This window comes from Lutra lutra, chromosome X (genome assembly GCF_902655055.1).
Source record: "Lutra lutra chromosome X, mLutLut1.2, whole genome shotgun sequence".
In the NCBI taxonomy this organism is placed as follows: Eukaryota; Metazoa; Chordata; class Mammalia; order Carnivora; family Mustelidae; genus Lutra; species Lutra lutra.
Genome location: NC_062296.1, coordinates 91,324,073 through 91,339,075, shown reverse-complemented (window position 1 = coordinate 91,339,075; position 15,003 = coordinate 91,324,073). Strand labels below are relative to the sequence as shown.

The 15,003-nt window shown below is 42.5% G+C and overlaps 1 long non-coding RNA gene across 1 annotated transcript; it reads right to left on the bottom strand.

Moving 5' to 3' along the window:
* On the bottom strand, window positions 1-5,163 carry LOC125092449 (uncharacterized). The gene is made up of 3 exons (XR_007124930.1): window positions 4,049-5,163; window positions 1,063-1,159; window positions 1-156 (listed from the first exon to the last, which is right to left on the bottom strand). It is a non-coding gene; the product is annotated as an uncharacterized LOC125092449 (long non-coding RNA).
* Between the last annotated feature and the right edge of the window lie 9,840 nt (window positions 5,164-15,003).

Genomic DNA, 15,003 nt, shown 5'->3' with positions numbered 1-15,003 from the left:
GTTGACTGGAGCATCTCTTGGGACCCTAGCACGGACCATCTTCTCAAGATTATATACATGTTGCCGAAGGACTACAGTTAGTATCAGAGGGTCAATGAGCAAGTGTTCACGTGGTGGTGGACAGTCCGCTGAGCACTCAGGGGAGAGTGGAGATTGCTGAGGAGGAAAGAGAGAAAAACAACAAAAGGTCTGCTTTAGAAATGGAAAAGGATTGGGGTGCTTTTGCTGGGTGACATGCACTAAGCCTCTTCCCCTTCAGTTCTATAAGGTAACTCTGCCAAAATGGTGACCATTCACTTAGTGCTTGAGGAAATAGTTTTGTACTTTTAACCTTTACTGGAGATGGGTTGCCAGGCTGAGACTGGCCTCTACAGGTGCGATAAGAGCAAGGGCACCCCAAGAGATGAAGACATCAGGTTGATATGTTCTTAAACTCATCAAAAGAGTTCCAGGAGAAGCCAGATACAAGAGGCCATATAGTCTGTGATTCCATTTTTATGAAATGTCCATAATAGATAAACCATAGGGACAGACAATAGGTTAATGGTCATTAGAGGACGAGGAGAGGAGGGAATTGGAACTGACTGCTAAGAGGCCTGAGGTCTCCTTGGGCTGATGGAATATTCTGGAATTAGTGATCACGTGCCACCCTGTGATTTTCCTAAAAACCACTGAATTGTATGCTTTTAAATGTGAATTTTACAGTATGTGAATTATAACTTAATTGAAACAGGGAGACCCAGGGATTGGATGTAACTACAACTCAAGAAATATACACCATGAAAACGCACTTTTGAGACCTGAAAAGCTATTTGATCCAATACCGCAACAGAGATAGCAAGAGAGCAGAAGTGGGGTGGAGCGGCAGGATCCCTGCTGAGCAGGGAGCCAGACATGGGGCTCCATCCCAGGACCCCTCTCGGAATCGTGACCTGAGCTGAAGGCAGACGCTTATCCAACTGAACCACCCAGGCGCCCTTTAACATATGGCTTTTTTAATGCACCATTGGCCAAGGCAGGCCGAGTTTCCTTTTCTCCACTTCCGCTGAGTTCAGACTTCACCTGAAGTTCAGAAAACACAGTGCTGTGCCTTCATACAATTTTCTTTGTGAGCAAGTACAGGGTTGACGGATCTTCAAACCTCCTTGACTTTCAAATTCTGCACGGCAGGGCATAAGGAATAAGTATAGAAGGAAAGAAAGTTAATAAACAGAAGAAGTTACTGACTATAAAAACAGCATGAATTAAGAATAATGCAAACCATAGTCAGGTCATGTTTACAAGTTTTCATGTTTTGGAATTTCTTTACAACATCAGTCTTTATCCTTCCAGAAGGTCATGAAAAGTCATAGGTAGTGTTCGACTTTGTTTTTCTATTGATTTGTCCTTTTCTCACTCAGATTTACAACTTTCGGTGGAATGATTTAGTAAGTCATTTTGGAGATCTGCTTTGGCACAAGGTAAATTAGCCTTGTGCTAGCCTGCTGATTCTATGTACTGCTCAATCTTCACCATTGTAAAGGTGACTTCGGAGACAATTTCAGGTCGTCAGCACCTATTAGTTGTTTATTATTAACCAGAAAATGATTTTGGGTGAGATGATTTGTGAGCTGTATAGAAACACACCTATAAGTGTTAGAGGAGGAAGCCTGTTTAAGTGTGTTTGGGTAGTACATAAAAGTCTGAAAACCAAAAATGGAGGGCAACCTAGTAAGAATTTCTTTTGATAAGTGATTATTCATCTTAGCGTTTATATTCTGTAGCACATAAAGTTTAACCAATCATAGCATTGAACCCTTTTGTTAATTTGGTGGTCCCTAAGAAGCCATGATGTGGTAGAAGGATTGAAAAATGTTTCTAAATCTTTACACACAAAATGCTTCTAAATCTTTAAACACACACACACACACACACCCATGTTCCTGTCTCTAATCTTTCCCCAAATGTGTATTTTTTTGAAGTTTTTTTAATTTAAATTCAATTTAGTTAACATATACTGTATTATTAGTTTCAGGAGTAGAATTTAGTGATTTATCAGTTGCATATAACACCCAGTGCTCATTACATCAAGTTCAAATGTGAATTTTTAGTTTCTCTTATCGAGAGTTAGGATCCATTTTCCTTCTCCTTGATTTTGGTCTGGCTTTCATTTTTCTTGTGCTGAGAGCTGACTTTCAATAGATCGCAGCAAGGGAACTGCTCTGCTTAGTATGAAACCCACATTAGTCTGGCTTTGGGACTTGATTTAGCCAAGAAAATAGGGCAGAAGTGCTTCACTTCCCTTCTCTCCCTTGGAACCTTGCTGAGATGTGAACCAACCCCAGGCTAACCTGCTGGGTAATAAGAGACATGTTGCCTAGTTATTCTCATCACCCAACCACCTACCAGCCAACTGCCCCACATGTGGAAGAAACCATTTCAGACCAGCCAACCCCCAGCCTACCTACAAGCCCGAGTTTCCTTTTCTCCACTTCCACTGAGTTCAGACTTCAAGTGAACCAAAATCTGCCGAACTTGGCCTAGGTTAGAGCCACCCAGTTGACGCATATGTTGTTGATCAATAATGAAGGCTTATTGTTTTAAGCCACTGTGGTTTTGGGTGGTTTGTTATGCAGCAACAGCTAACATCACAATATGTCTTTGTGGTGTTTCTGTTTTGCATCGTGTTCCATGGCACAGCTCAAACTTCATTGCCTTAGCTGAAATTGCTGAAATTCTGGTCTGTTCAGAAGCCATCAGCTAAGCAAGGGACCATGTACGGGCTCCTGCCACTGTTCAGGTAACAAGGAAGAAAATGGGTAGAGACGGTGACAAATCCTTGGGATTTTGTAGCTAACACTATGTGGGTTTTATTTTGTAAGAAATTTAGTTTGCAGAAACCAAAGAGAATATAAAATATGGTTTTATCATAAAATTAACTATGGTTATTTGGTAAGATTTGTTTCCAGCCATTGTTTTTTGCTTTTTTACATTTTTTTTAAAGATTTTATTTATTTATTTGACAGAGAGAAATCACAAGTAAGCAGAGAGGCAGGCAGAGAGAGAGGAGGAAGCAGGCTCCCTGCTGAGCAGAGAGCCCGATGTGGGGCTCGAACCCAGGACCTGGGATCATGACCTGAGCCGAAGGCAGCGGCTTAACCCACTGAGCCACCCAGGCGCCCTTAATTTTGTTTTTGTTTTTTTTTTTAAAGATACATTTTTTTTATTAACAAATAATGTACTATTTGCCCCAGGGGTACAGGTCTGTGAATCATCAGTCTTACACAATTCACAGCACTCACTATAGCACATACCCTCCCCAATGTCCATCACCCAGCCACCCTGTCCTTCCCCTCCCCGCTGCAGCAGCCCTCACTTTGTTTCCTGAGATTAAGAGTCTCTTATGGTTTGTCTCCCTCCCCGGTCCCATCTTGTTTCATTTTTTTTCCCTCCCTTCTCCGCACGAGCCCCCACCCTGCCTCTCAAATTCCTCATATCAGGGAGATCATATGATAATTGTCTTTCTCTGATCGACTTATTTCGCTCAGCATAATACCCTCTAGTTCCGTCCACGTAGTTGCAAATTGTTTACAGCCATTGCTTTAGAAAGGAAGAAAACATTTTGAATCTGGCTGAAATTGCCTTTATCGTTACCTGGTTCTCAATCCCCAGCCCTTCTCCCAGAGGGGATAATACCCTGAGCCGAGTGTGGTGTGGCCTCATATTGTGCACATGGAGTTTCTTGCTCTCGTATTCTTCATCATGTTCCTGACATACATAGAGATGCATATTTACCCATACACATGCATGTGCAACAGAAACGTGTGTGTACATATGTGTGTATATGGATACACACACATCAGTTTGTGTTTTTACACATACACACATTTAGTTTAATCTTGTTACCTGCTGTGTAAGACTACCACATGGATATAATACCCGGTTTTAATTACCATTGTTGGATAGTCAGATTGCTTCCAAGTTCCCCTTTTACTAACAGTGCTGCACAGAACAGCACTTGTACTTTGGTCCTTGTGTTCAAATTCCAGTCTTTCTGTAGGTCACGTACCCAGAATTGCTGGGTGGTCAGACACATGCTTTTTCACATTTTCTGGAGTCTGGAGTTAACCCTGTTGGACGGGGATCTGGCTTTATAAGATTTCCTGGGTGTTCGGTTTCAGGACTGTTGTCTTGTGGGACATTTATAACACTGGGAGCTGAAAAGAAGAAAAATTGGATGAAAACTTGAAGTCTCTGCAACATTCTCCATGTTACCTCATCTCACATCACCCACTCTCGCCTTGCCCTGTGTTTTTCTGCAGTATTGGGGATGATTTGGTGGTCTCATAAAAATTAGAAATAAATAACTTCACAGTGGTAAAAAGCAGGATAGGAGGTGATGGCCTGCTGCTTTGTTCACTGATTGATTTCTGGGGCAACTATTAATGACACTGTGGAAAGGAGTCGATTGGTCATCCGAGGACTCTTTCATTGAGTGGGGCAAATGTACCACATGAGATCATTTTTGAGGGGTCTCAGGTTCATTATTCAATAAGGCAAACCAGTTGTCTTTTGGGTTTTCTCAATTGAGAGGTCAAGTCTTTTTAGACCTGCATGTTAACATGCCAAGACATGAGGTGGTAAACATACCATGGCAGGATCAAGGTTGGGTCAAACAATATTATCTCTGTAAATAAGAGAAAATCATTCTTGTTTAAGCAGTAAATAGTGGAACGTTCTTAGATTTTACACATCCCCTGTCAAAAATGAATTAGTACACAAGAAGCCCATTCTCATAATAAATGTTCTTCTCAACAAATCGTGTGTGCCCTTTGTCCTTTGGGTTCAGTGTGCACCAGTTGATCAGAGAAGATGATGTCAGTGTCACCCTATTGCTTTCCATGTGTAACCATATCTGAGAGCTGCCTGAGGTCTTTCGATTTATGTCACGTTCCATTATAGGTGCTCTGTAATGCAGCTGCTCTTAGTTTAAAATTTTTATAACTGCCAATAAGAATTGCTGATTAGCAGAAGTGGTACTCTATCAGGCATTTTGTATAGAAAAATGAGAATAAAACTGTAGAAAAACTACATCCTTGTCCTCAAACTTCCAAGCCAGGCTGATCACAAAATCACGATTAAAATGAGCAATAAGATAAAAGTAATTAAATGATCTCCTGCATGCTCCCAGAAATCACTCCAAAGGTATTTATTCATCTATTTATTTGTGGAGGGGAAGGGAGGAAGAAGCACACTCCCCGCTGAGCGGGGAGCGCCATGTGGGACTTGATCCCATAATCCTGGGATCATTACCTGAAACAAAGGCAGAGGCCCAACCAACTGAGCCACCCAGGCACCCCTCAGAAATCACTAAAAAGAACATCTAGGGATGCCCAGCCGGCTCAGTCGGTAGAGCACGCGACTCTTGATCTCGGGTTTGTGAGTTCAAGCCCACGTAAGCCATAGAGCTGACATAAAGGTAGTAATAAAATAATAAAAGGAGCATCTCGTTGTTTGACAATATTGTTTGACCTGACCTTGATCCTGCCATGGTATGTTTACCATCTCATGTCTTGGCATGTTAACATGCAGGTTTTTAGACTTGACCTCTCTGATGCCAGTTTTTTAGTTCTGTTCTTGAAGATTTTTGGACTTAAGGCTCGGGTTTCGGAAATAGCCTGTGTATTTTGTGCACTTGAGGGAAATTTTATAAAGAGGTTTCAGGTGTTGCCAGTTTTTCATTGATCATCTGGCAGCTCCAATCCACTGCTCTAGGCTGTGCTCTTTTCCTGAGAACGTGAGGCTCCGCTGAGGCGAAGCAAGCGTCTCTCCACCCCCCCTTCTGCCGGGGGAGGCAGCACTGGAGAGCAGAGGAGGCCCGACTGCCTCTGGACTGGCTCGCCCTTCCGTCCCGGACGCTATGGCAGCCCACAGTTCCCCTCAGCCCTTCCAGAAGAAGCATCCTGGGAGGTGCCCCTGCCTCAGTAGGCCCTTGGCTACAGCCCTGGCCCCAGCAGCAGCCTGGCAGCAAGCGCTCCCTCCTGCACAGGTATCCCCATGCATCAATGCGTTCCCTTTGCAGAGGAGTTACTGGGATCCACGCTCTCACTGGCTATGTGTGAAAATACTTCTAGAAAGCTCTCTCCCATGATTGTTAATGAACTCTCCATTGTCTTTTCCAGAATTTTACATTTAATTTTTAAATTCAGTGCTTCCCACAGGCCTGTAGAAATTGAGTGGTCACCGCAGAGCCTGTAGGGCCCACAAAGCTGAAAATCTACGTGTTTTCAGGTCCCTTTACAGATCAAGTTGGCCACACCTGGTCTGGATTTCCAGATACAGGACAGCTGTGGCTGCCCAGTTTGTACATTCTCAGAGTTACTTTTCAGTGGCTGTTAAGGTCCATTTCAACACTCAGAAGGCCTTTAGGAGGCATTTTCTTATTAATGGATTGTATTTGTCAAAGGTCATCTTTGCTATGCCTTTTTAAGAAATTTGCTCTTGGATTTATAGTGATACATTCTTGTTTTCTAATATGTTTACTTTTATTTTCTTCTAATTACTTAGTCTTTAAAAAATCATTTTCTAAAAATGTTAGGGTTATTATTCAAACAACCCACCTCCATTTCTTTTAAAACCAGAATACTACCGTGTCCGGCCTCTAAAATAACACCGAGTTAAAAACTAAAAGGCACTGACACATCAAAGCACAATTAAAAGGAGGGGGAAAAAATCATCCCCGTCCCACCACCATAGCTGCTTGCCATAACCATGTTGGAGATTTTTTCCTTCTCGTCTCTTCTTTGAGGCACACATATTTCTAGGGACGCCACTCTTCCCTCTAAGATTTAAATTCAATTTGCCTGAGCCCCTTTTCCACACTCCATGGGGAATCTAATCCCCTGCTCCAGGTCTCTGTGACGCCAAGGGGACTTTTGTTTTCGTGTCCGTATCTATGTCTTCTCTTCTCTCACTGCCTTCCTCTCTCTTTTTTTTTAAGATTATATTTATTTATTTGACAGAGAGATCACAAGTAGGCAGAGAGGCAGGCGGTGGGGGGGGGGGAGCAGACTCCCTGCTGAGCAGGGAGCCTGATGCGGGGCTCGATCCCACAACCCTGAGATCATGACCTGAGCCAGAGGCAGAGGCTTAACCCACTGAGCTACCCAGGTGCCCCTGCCTTCCTCTCCTTAACCAGCTTCCCCCACCCCCCCCCCCCCGGAGTTGTGATCCACATGAATCCTTTTATCACTAGTCAGTCAAAATCACCTCTCATCAGCAGACAGGGATTCAACAACTATGTTTTGTGTTTCTGTGAAGTCTTTCTTTCTCCTGACCTGTGTTCTGTCTAATAAGACAAGCAGGATGGGGGAAAAATGCTTTCTTCAAAGATGAGATTCTGAAACCCCTGGCACTGAGTTGGTAGATTTTAAAAAGATCTTTCCAGGATTTAGAGTATGATTGTATTTTGTGTCTTGTGCTGTTGCCAGATGATTTTGCTCTTTCTTAAACAATTCTCTATGTCTTACGTCTTACCTATAGTTTAGTAGAAGCGTTTCTCATCTAGCCTGCTCCCACTGCCATCTGAACAGAATGGTGTTTCTTGCTGTTAAGTTATAAAAGAAGGTGATGGGGTTGGCTTGTTTTAGAACTGTTTTTAAATATCTTAAAGTTTTGAAATACTAAATGGGACATCAAAACCTTAAGTTGAGTTCATTTATTGCTGCATAATGACAAAGCTTGGTAGTTTAAGACAATTCCTTCTCACTGCCTTGTTGGTCGCCTAGGCTGAGCTAGGCAATTCCGCTCCATGAGGGGGCAGCCCTTCTGTGGTTGCAGTCAGCTGGGAGCTCATCTGGGGTGCGAACATCCAAGATGGCTCCACTCATGACTGGCACCGTGGCTGGGGCAGCTGCTATGTTGGGGACTGGCAGGGCCCCTCTTTTTAGCAGAGGAGACAGACTTTCAACATGGTGACTTAGGGCATGGAGAGCAAAGTAAAAGCCTCCAGGCATCTTTTGTCATACTGTGCTATGGGTGGGGGGGACAAACTCTACGTCTTGATGGAGAGAGAAGAATGCAACATGGTGAGGGGAAGACCCTTTGGCAGCCACATTCGAGGAGAATCTACCAAAACCTAATGTAAATCCCATCAATTACATTCAGGAAAACAACATACTCGATATTGAAAATCTACCTATCTGCTATTTATTGTGCCATGGGACAATGAGGATAAATAATTAAATGTCTAGCGCATTGATTGGTAAAGGACCAGATAATAAATAATGTAGGCTTTGTGCGCCAGGCAGTCTCTGTTGCAACCCAACCTCTGCCATTATGGTGTGGAAGCTGCCACAGAAGATGTATTAGAAAATAGGCAGGGCTGGCTTAGTGGGTAGGATTTGTCCTGTGGGCTGTACTTTGCTGCCCGTTGTTCTAGAGAAATAGTGCTTCGCCTGCATTCTACAGGAATTTAAAAATTATTCTGTAGGAAGGAGATTTCCGATTCTAACAATACCCACAAAAACTATCTGAACCATGTAAAGTTACTATGATGATCAACCTACTGTGAGCTTGTACGTGTTATTTTGGCGTCAACATCACGCCATGCTAATAGTGTTAAGTACCGTGTGTGGACCCGTTTATAACTTGAGAGCGATACATGGCAGCACATCCTTTTTCCTTACTTGATTACCATTGCCTTTTAGATTCTGTAAAATCCCTCAGTATCCTCAGAGAAAGGATATTTGATCATGTGAAATCCTGTTTGGTAAGCAAAAGGCAAACAGTGGGATAGTTGCTGTCTTCAAAATACATTTACTAGCTTTATGTTAGCAGGACACTGAATATTTGAGTTCTTGGGTTCTTTGTGATGAAGCAAAAGGCAAGGCAAGTTGTGATTTCAAAACGCTCCTGACCATTTTTGTAGGGAGCGATTTTTTTTGACTTCACTTTTCTGCAGTAGACCCTCACCATTTCATATTTTATCCAGAACACATTAGTGCTTTATGAGGTCATGGTTTCTTGGTTTTGTTCACATCCATACATGTCCATATGTGGGTGGGAATTGCAAAGAGTTTCTCATCGGTTTGCATTCCATGTAAAGGAACAAGAGGGGGCAACCGGCGGGCTCAGTCGGTGGAACGTGCAACCCTTGATCTCAGGGTCATGGGTTCAAGCCCCACCTTCGGTGTAGAGACTACTTTAAAAATAAATAAATAAAATCTTTAAAAGTCGAAGAGATCCAGGGAAAATGATTTCCACCCTCAGCACCAAAGATACTACTTTTCATACATTTTTATGTATATGCATTATCTAAATCAAATATACCATTCTTTTCTTTGCTACAGTATGCCTTACGTTAAATCCAAGGAGAAGTATTCTTTTTTGAAATTCAAATAGGGCAGCCAAGCAATACGCAATGTATTAAAAAGCAAGTACTGTAAATGTTTTTCAAAACTGTAGTAACATTATTGCCCTTTACAACTCTCAGGAACTATACCGCAGGTCCGTCCTTGGTTAGCATCGTTTTAAGTTTCTTTTAAGTTTCTTTATTTTTTAGTAATCTCTACACCCCACATGGGGCTCGAACGCGTAACCCAGAGCTCAAGAGTCCCATGCTCCACCAACTGAGCCAGCCAGGTACCCTGAGCATGGTTTATTTTCTGCCTGCAAAGGAGACACCAGAACACAAAAGCCCTTGCTGCGCTTCCTTTTCGCCGGTACTGACTGACAGGCCCTACCAGCCTGTAAGAGCTAATAAGAAAATGCCATCTTTTGTGGCTGTGTTGCCATATTTTCCAGCTTGCCCCCTGGGCCCAGCTGTCGCCACTGCCACCCCCATGCCCCCAGTTGCCCCCTCCCCCCAGGGCTCCAGGCTGCGGAGGAAAGGGCTTGAGGCACAGTGGAAAGGGCAAAGTCCCACCTGCCCGCAGAGTTGAGCTTCTGAGTGTCTGTTTTGTGAGCGTGGGGGGCTGTGTTTAGCTTCTCCTCTTGTGTACCCTTGTCCGGGTAGCTCATGTGTGATTCAAATAGCGCCCGGCTCTAGGGGGCTGACGCGGACACCGGCTGAAGCGCTTTAGCCGGAAACTGTATACAGCACTAGAATAGCCGGAAACTGTATACATCACTAGAACAGCTGATGCCTGAGCTCCACCTACTCCCGCCACAGAAAGTTCCAGCTCTCAGCTCCTCCACCCCATCCTGAATGTCCCCAGGAACTGCCTCAAACACGAAATAAAAATGAATAGAATCCATTCCAAACATCTTGGTTTGGATGTGGGTTTTGCCTTCCTCTTCAGCCCTCTCCATCCCGTACCTACTTTGTAGGATCTTTCATTTTCTGATTTTTTTTTCCCCTTCAACTCTGAGCACTGGGCCTGAGGGCCTGGCTCCTCCCCTTTGGCTTGATGGGACCAGTTTCTAGAACTCAGCAGGAAGTCTTGGGTCTCGGGGAGGAGCCGTTTCTCTTTTCTGCTTCCTTAAGGAAAATCGGTCCACAGAGAGACACGCACTTTATTCTGTTTCATGCACCGGCCAGCCGACCGGCACTTCTTTTAATGCATACGAAGTTTTCATGCGTTAGCTTCGTTTCTCTAAGCTTCCTTTTGGAGACATCTCCTTTGATTCTTGTCCTATTTCCTTTTCCACCATCTGTTAAAATGTCTTTTTTAGAGATCCCAAAAGTGAGGCATTAACTATGATTTTGAGGCTGCTGGTTGATGTTGGCGTTTAAGGATTAAGAGGGCAGTCCGGGGTCCACTCTGAAACAGAATCCTCTTTTTACTCTGTTTTCCAAAAGGCGCACAGTAGTTTCAAAGTGCCAGTAATGAGTTTTTTGAAGACTTAGAAATGACAGTTATTTCATTTTGATTTCCTGGATTACTGTGTAAATTGCTACCTCATAAAGATGCGGGCTTTGGCAGGTGCAAAAAGAACACTTTAGAACTTACCATTTACTCTTCATAGAAACGCGCACGCTTTTCTTGGGCACTTCACAGTATATATTTTGAGAAATTATTCTTCCAATGGCGTGTTCAATCCTTCTTAACTGGTAATTTTATCTTTAAGGTCTCATTGTGAACAATAATCTTAAGAAGGACATTCTTTGGGGCACTTGGTTTTGGCTCACGGCATGAGCTCAGGGTGGTAAGATCAAGCCCCGAGTCGATCTCAGGATCAGCAGGGAAGTCGGCTTGAGGTTCTGTCTCCCTCTCCCTCTGCCCCCTCTCTCATAAATAAATAAGATCTTAAAAAAAAAAAAAAAAAGGTATTCTTTTCCTAAGGACATTTTCCCGTTTCCCAGATTTTCTGTCTAAGTGAACCAAATCTAGTATCTTTTTCTGTGATGCGCTACAAAATTAGCTTGCCATCAGGATAGGCAAGGAGAGTGCTGGGATGCAAATTATGTTTTCATGTTGATGACTGAGTTGTGTATTTTGATCAAGTCAACCAAAGGGCGTCTGGGCATATTTTAGTTAGCTTAAAATATGGATTTTTTAAAGACAGCATTACACGGATAATACCTAGTAATTAGTGGCAATCACGTGCTTTTTGCTGGAGACTTGCCTCCCGTCGGCTTGAAAGCCATCACATGCACGATGGGCCCATTGCTCCTAACGGGCCACAAGATGCCCAGCTTGACCAACAATACTTGCCTGGGCCCCTCTGACTGCAGCACCGGTTTTCATAGTTGGCTCTTCTGTGGCCCATTTGTCAACATGGAGTCAGCTCTCAAGTGTATTAAAGGAAGTGGCTTATCTCAGGCATTGCCACAGAATTCTGTAATTTTCCTTTCCCATCGACACTATAGGGAGATCCTTTACACATGTACTCTAAAACCAAAATGTAAAACACACAAATATATATATTTATCTTTTTTATAGTACCTCTTGAACAAAAAACAAAGAGAAAATTTGTCCAATGAAATGTATTTCAGGTTTTATAACAGGAAAGGAGGGTGTAATGATTTTTTTCAACCAAAATGAAAACTATAAATTCAGCATTTTAAAAAAATTGACTTGGGGCGCCTTGGTGGCTCAGTCAGTTAAGCGTCTGCCTTCGGCTCAGGTCATGATCTCAGGGTCCTGGGATGGAGCCCCACATCAGGCTCTCTGCTCAGCGGGGAGCCTGCTTCCCCTCCCTCTCTCTGCCTGCCTCTCTGCCTACTTGTGATCTCTCTCCCTGTGTCAAATAAGTCTTTTTTAAAAATTGGCTTAAATTTATGAAAGGAATGTATACAATATGTTTATTTTTAAACTTTTTATTACGGGAAATGTTGAACATATACAAATGTTGACCCAGTAGAATGTTGATGCCCCAGGTACGATCATCAACTTCAACCATTATTGATTCAGAGCCAGTCCTGTGTTATCCATACCTTTCCCCACTTCTACAGCTCTCAGATTATTCTGAAGTAAATTCCAGATACTGTATCATGTAAAAGTACCTTTACGAATAGAAGCATCTGAAAATGTTGAACAGGGCACCTGCCTGGCTCGGTTGGTGGAGTGTGCGACTCCTGATCTCAGAGTGGTGAGTTCAAGCCCCATGTTGGGTGTAGAGGTTACTTAAATAAATAAGTAAATCTTTAAAATAAATTTTAAAAATTTTTGGACAAAATAAAGTATAAACAGGTAATAGGTAACAAGAGCTTTTATGTCTATGTAATTCAAGAAATGGAGTGATGTTTGGCATTTAAATGTCAGCCATATGGCAGAAAACCAGACTTTTATGAAATAATGAATTAGGTATAACTTGAGAGCCAGTCAAATTGAAATATTTGAATTGGTCAACAAATATTTATTTTATGTATGTACATATTTATATATGTATATAAAAAGAATTTACACAATCACTGAAATTTTAGCCAAGGTCGCTCACAGTAGGAGTCTTTTGTTTCTTTGTGCGTTTCCTTGTTTTACAAATTCCTTGCAATGGAATTTATTGCTTCTGAAATTATTTTGAAAGTATTAAAAATGATTTTGACTATGTGCAAGCTATTGTACAAAGTTCCAGGTGGAGGTAGAAAGATGATATTAGATTATTTCTTGTTCCCAATCCATGACTGGTTTGGGTTGGGCTAGCTCTATGAACTTGGAAAGCCAGTGTGGCAGGTGTTTTTGCTTTTTGCTCTCTTCTTTGTTCTGCCTGCCTCACATTTCCCGTGAGAACCACCCCTTCCTCAGTCCCAGTCCCTGTGGCTCATATGTGAAGTGGGTGGCTTCCGCTCCAGCTCCAAGGCTGGGCCCAGGACATATACTGGCTGGTCAGCTCCCCACAGACCCTCGGCCACCATGATGATTGGTTCAGGAAGGACATGTGATGGAGGCAAACCAATCCAATAAGAGCTGGAGTGGATTAGACACCAAGAAGATGGGTGGGGCAGGTACTCAAAAAAATTAAACATAGAATTATCATATGACCCAGCAATTCTACTTCTAGGTATATGCCCAGGAGAATTAAAAATGTATGTCCACACTGGGACGCCTGGGTGGCTCAGTCAGTTAAGCACCTGCTTTCAGCTCAGGTCATGATCACAGGGTCCTGGGATCCAGTACCGCATCGGACTCCCTGCTCAGTGGGGAGCCTGCTTCTCCCTCTCCCTCTCCAGCTCCCCCTGCTTTTTCTCACTCACTTGCGCTCTCTCTCTCTCTCTCTCTCTCAAATGAATAAATAAAATCTTAAAAAAAATTTTTTTAATTAAAAAAAGGAAATGTATGTCCACACAAAAACTTGTGCACAAATGTTCATAGCAGCATTCATTATCCATAATAGCCCAAAAACCCAGAAACAACACAAATGTCCATCAGCTGGAGAATAGATAAACAAAAGTAATCTACCCATACAATGGAATATTATTTGGCCATAAAAAAGGAATGAAGTACTGACAGATGCTACAATGTGGATGAGCCTTGAAAACATACTGTGTGAAAACAACCAGTCACAAAAGACCATAAAGATTGTATGATTCCGTTGATATGAAATGTCCAGAATAGGCAAACCCAGAGAGGTAGAAAATAGATTAATGATTGCTTAGGGTGGAAAGGAGGCCACGGAGAGTGGGGACTGTGGGGAGGGAAGGCTCATGGGGACAGGATTTCTTTATGGGGGTGATGAAATTGTTCTAGAATTGGATAGTGGTGACAGTTGCACAACTTTGTGAATAAACTGAAAACTGCCGAGTTGTACAATTTAAAGGGGTGGATTTAATGATGTGTGAATCGTATCTTCATCTAAAAACTGCCATGAAAAAAGTGCTATGGGAATAAGAATATCTAATCATACCAAAAGAAGGGAGATAGGACCACTCTGCCACTAAAAGCTCAAATGGTTAAGGCAGGCATGTTAACCATTATTGGAAAATGGCAAAGTGTTTCAAAACATCTGGTACTGGGGCGCCTGGGTGGCTCAGTCGTTAGTCGCCTGCCTCCGGCTTAGGTCATGACCCTGGAGTCTTGGGATCGAGTCCCGCATTGGGCTCCCTGCTCAGTAGGGAGTCTGCTTCTCCCTCTCCCACTTCCCCTGCTTGTGTTCCCTCTCTTGCTGTCTCTCTGTCAAATAAATGAATAAAATTTTTTTTAAAAATATCGGAAAATAAAACATCTGGTATAAAAATAGGGGCACCTGACTGGCTCAGTAGAGCATGTGACTCTTGATCTTGGGGTCATGTTTTAAGCCCCATGTTGGGCATGGAGCTTACTTAAAAAAATTTTTTTTTAATTTTAAAAAATCTGATATAAAATTAATCGATGAAAAGAAGATATGAGAATGTATTGATGTCTTCTGCCCAAGTCAAATTTTGGATTATTAGGCTCAATCTTTTTATATCAGTTTTCACTTTCTGCACATCTGAACACTGGATATTAAGCATAATATACCCTTTTCTATTTTGGTCCAGGGCAATTACTGTATGCCTTGGTCATGTTGGGTGCTCAATAAGCATTTGTCAACTGCATGGATAAATGAATGTTTTTACTATAATGTTTTCTTAAGATACTGGCTGTATAAGATTCTCTTCCCCCT